Source organism: Haplochromis burtoni, unplaced genomic scaffold (genome assembly GCF_018398535.1).
Source record: "Haplochromis burtoni strain Fernald_Lab_line unplaced genomic scaffold, NCSU_Asbu1 Contig_328, whole genome shotgun sequence".
Taxonomy (NCBI): Eukaryota; Metazoa; Chordata; class Actinopteri; order Cichliformes; family Cichlidae; genus Haplochromis; species Haplochromis burtoni.
Window position 1 is genome coordinate 413624 of NW_024582689.1, and position 4745 is coordinate 418368.

General features: G+C 38.3%; 1 protein-coding gene across 1 annotated transcript in view; it reads right to left on the bottom strand.

Moving 5' to 3' along the window:
* rnf24 (ring finger protein 24) overlaps positions 1-2737 on the bottom strand; it is a 31381-nt gene extending 28644 nt beyond the window's left edge. The window contains exon 1 of the mRNA XM_005942003.3: positions 2229-2737. The gene's annotated coding sequence lies outside the window, so the exon portion shown is untranslated. The remainder of the gene's footprint in view (positions 1-2228) is intronic.
* Between the last annotated feature and the right edge of the window lie 2008 nt (positions 2738-4745).

The window sequence follows — 4745 nt, forward strand, 5'->3', positions numbered from 1 at the left end:
ACTGCCAAGCCATTTTTACTCAGTTTTGTACGTATCATTCAGTCACATGCACCAACCTGTCATTAGTACTGGTGGATAACGTCTAAACTTTTGGAACAAGCCATTTAATTACTTCATAGCCCAAAGTCACAAAGCAACAGTTCATACAGCGTGCACAAGGACTCTATTCTTAGACCCCTGAACGTCAGGGAACAGTTGAAATATAAACTGTTCAATGCTGCGACTGCATGTTTTCTTTTCCTAGAATGAGTGGGTGATTACAGCGTTGAATGTGTGATTCCACTTTACATTGTCTCGAATTGTCTACTTCACAGCTGAGACCACAGCTGCAAGTCAGGTTTGCAAGAGTCAGTGCAATACTGCAACATTGCATCTAGAGTTCACAAACGAGTTCAGCACAAAGACAGCATAACACTTTTTTTTTTGGCCACAATCACCTATGAGATGTTGAACCATTTACGTAACCCATGTTAAACACACTGTAATAGCAGAAAAAGGCTAAAAATATTGTTTAATATTAAAATAAAGTATAATATATTGCTCATTAATCTTTTTGGAATATATAGATAAACAAATCATTGCCTTAACGTCTTGGAAATTCACACTATTTTTCCTCAGTTATAATCAAAATGTAGAGTCATATGTGGGTGACCAGATACCAAAAAAAAATTGTGTTTGTGTGGGGCCGTGCTGCCAGGTAGTCTGATATTTTCATACTGAACTTAAAATTAAAAATACATATACTCTGCAGGGTGCCAGATATGCACCTAAAGGCAAAATAAATTACATCTGAAAGCTACTTATCCAACTCTCTTGATGAGTAAAAACAATAAGCCTAAAAGGGGGAGTTGAAGTTTGCTCTTATTGTCTCATACTCTTTATATTATGTGCATTGTCTGTATTTTCAGCTGCTTTTCTGTCTGCTGATCATCACTGGAGCTCAGCAGGGATGCACCCATCAATCGTTGTGCTTTTTTAAAGCCATATCTGATGATTTTGATCATTTATGTGTCACTTCAGGCCACATTTTCCTCTGTGTGAAATTGAAGAAAAACTGTATTTCCCACTGTCGTTTCATTTTCTTTGAAGTAGTTTCTGTTACATTCATTTCTGGTGAATTATTTCCCTGATGGGCACAGATGGGCTCAGACAGGCTAACCTCTACTTGAACATAGTAAAAAGCCTTCCCTGCTTTCTTCACATGCATTAAAAGCCAGACTTTAGAAAACTGCAAGTACTGCAGAGCCAGGAAAAATTTAGGACACTGTCTCAACATGTGGAACAAAGGTGACAAGGCAATAAAATGCTGTGCAGTCCCACATAATGAGGGGCATCTGGTCACGCCCCTGTTACAGGGCCAATAACTGTGCTGCTGTGAGAAGTCGGTGCAAAGCGAGCATGATCTCTCCCAATAAAGGTGGGCTTGGGCCTCATTTTTGATCACACCACGATGATTCATGAAAACGCAAACTAAATGAACATGCCATCTAAACAGCCTCATAAACTACTACAAGCTACACCCACTTGCACTGATTAACGTGTCGGATGTTTTTTCACACCGTGTTATCAGTGTTGCCGGAAACACTGGCTACCACGCGAGGGTTATTACTATCCACGATACAGCGAAGAAGTGGGTTTACGATTAACCTGCGGTGGGTGAGGGGAGAGGGAGACCACTGCGATAAGCACAAAGTGGGAATTTCATAGAGATAGGAGGACATCTCTGAGCTACTTTACTTTGGGTCAGCCGTTGAGCTCAGATAGACAGATAATGTTTTATGTATTGTTATCCACACGAGGCTGGGATCTCTGTGGTGTAACTGAGCCATTCATGATATGGTTGTTGCTCATTAAAGAACAGGAGACCAGTTGGGCGTGGGCTCCCAAGCTAGTAGCCGTCAGGCTAACCTTAGCTTCAAATGACATAGCATTACTTAACGTGAGCAGCCCCCCTCCACCCCCTTTCTTTTACTACTGAAAAACCATTTAAGTTCACTTACACAAATTCATGAACATTCAGTCATTTCCCTGAAACATTTTAAGTTGCTTTATAATAACTTGAAGAGTAATTTAGTGCAATACTGTTAGTTTTGGCTGGTTTTGAACTTAAATTGGGAGCATCAGTGCTTTTTACCAAGTTGGGCTCATTGGATGTTAACAGTTGACAGTAAGCTAGCAGCTACAGATAACAGGTTAATTAAAATAAAAAGAAAGTACTATCAACTCACCAGCGATCCCCCCAGCAGCCCCAGTAGTAGCCGTGCTTTTCTACAACGTGCTTCTTCTAATAGGCTTTAAAGAAAAGGCGACAAGTCGATCCAAACCGAAACTCGTCCTGGCAGCAAAGAGCCGTCTTATCTCTGCGTTACCAAATCCCCGCTGTAGGGCGACGATCTCATCACACAACCCACCCGGCCTGCGGTGTTCACGACTCCTGGCTGTTGTGGTTATCACGATTCTTGATTCATTTGATTCAAAATCAGCGATGAGTAAGAGAGCAGCTTGCAGTGGCGAATAACTGTCTCAGAGGCGGGCGGTCTTAGTTTTTTTCCAGAGAAAAAGAGCGCTTATGGGAGTGGTAACCGAGCTTGGCAGTCTGCACGGTTCGCACGTAGTCGTTTGTTAGCCCACTACCACAACTAGCATATAGATCCCACCTCCTCCTGCTAGTCGGATCAGTGTGCACAGACCGAGACGGGCAACGCCACTGGAGGTTTTGAGGACAGCCTGTACGAGGGGAGTGATGCTAGGGATGGAGGGAGGGGGGATGCTGCACATGATGGTCACGTAGCTGATTGCAAAGCTGCACTCACAAATAATGGTTGGAGTCAGAACCGATGCTAGTTCTCTAAATGTTCATAGGTTTCATAGAAGTGCAGTCATTTCCTGATTTATCGACATAAATATCTTCTGAATTAACTAGGTTTTATGTTTTCTAAATATTTTCTTGTAAAAACAGCATATCGTCTCCAACTAAGTTCTGTTTTAATGTTTTAAAGTATTTCTATTCCCAAAGAGCAAACAATTACTTGAAAACTTTAATACAGTTTTTCTTGGTTCTCTCGGTGTTCTTGGTGAATTACTAAATTCAGTTGTAATAACAACACTTTGAGTTTTGTAACAAAACTTGTAATGGTTGAGTAAACTTCAAATACATATTACAAAATTGTTTTAGCTCCGGTCAAGCAATAATATCTCCATTTCTGTACATTCTGTAACCATAATGACAAAAAAGTAAACCTACTCTTATTTTAAATTATTATTTATTGGCTTTGGTTTATTTTATACTGAGTATTATATGCATTGTAGTTCATTATATACTGCATGTAACAACTTTCAAAGCTTACTAGGTCACAAAACATTGGAAAGACCTTACATGAATTATATATCTCTTTACATGTTAGCCTGAATTTTAAATAACTAATGAACCGTATTATAGTGCACATTTGCTTTTAGCTACAACATATTTATTTCCTTTTGCTGTTTTAGTGCCCACAGGTGATATTATTATGTGTGTTTTACTTTGATTTGGTTGTGGAGGTTGTGCTCAGATCCTCAAGGTAGGGTTAGACTTAAAAGAATTTAAAGTAAAAATGTCCACATGGCCTCATATGATCAGTCTTTATAATCCGATCGTCGATTAGTTCTTTCAGCGTTTTACTCTTACAGGGATGAAACTGAAGCTTACTAGCCTGCATTTTATTTACTGAGCACAGCTGGCTCACAGATTTTTGAAGTATTTAAGTACCTTAAAGTGAGAGCTAAATAAATGCTCATCACTACAGATGAGGGTATGAGTCATAGCGTATATACTTAACATATTTCATTAAAAGCATACAAAGTTACTGAGTGAAAATCCATTAATTTACATGCTACTAACATGTTTAACTGTAGTGACTCAACTGTTACCATGTTAAAGAAGCAGACACCCTTCAGTATTATTTAACGTTATTCAAACCTACAATTGTTTGTAATCTATCTCTAAATATCTAAAAGAAACAACTATTATTAGTCATCAAACCATCCAACATTATACTTTATTAGAAGGTGAAATGTTAGTAGTTCAATATAATATAAACATCCTAAATATTTTTCACCATTGCTAGCCTAAAACATTTACATAGGATTCATTATTTTAAGAAGCAAATCAAAAAGACAGAATGATTTTTTTGCTGTTAAGAACCAGCACAGGTTCTAAAGTGAACCCTTGTTTTAAGGGTGGTTGTAAGCAGACATTGTTTATTCATGTCTGCAGTAGTGAACTGCATGCTCGGGTTTTTCTCAGATTTAAAAATAAATGTGGTTCTTGTCCTTTTTTTTAGTGAGGGCAGAGAAGCAGAGCCGTAACTGGCAGTAATATCTTAAAATCACCTAATTTGGAGATCAGTGCCTAATTTTAGGTTCATTTTTACCGTACAGAAAGGCAAGTGGGGATTTTCTCTGAAATCAGTTTTATTTTAATGAAATCTAAAATGATAATAATACATGACAGAGCTTTAGAGACATTTTGGTAGGTGATTCATGCTTCATCAGATTACTAACCTCTTGATTTCCTTTGCTGCTAAAGCACTGACAAGCAAAACTTGTTGCAAGGGCTCTTCTTTCTTTGTTCATTTATTTTTATAGCAAGTCTCATCCTTTCTTATCAGCCAATGTTCGGCCTGAGGTCCTCAGATAAGATCATCTTTGAAAACTACTTTTTAAAAGATTATTTTTAGCAGTTAGTCTATGTTTGTGTTTCCTTC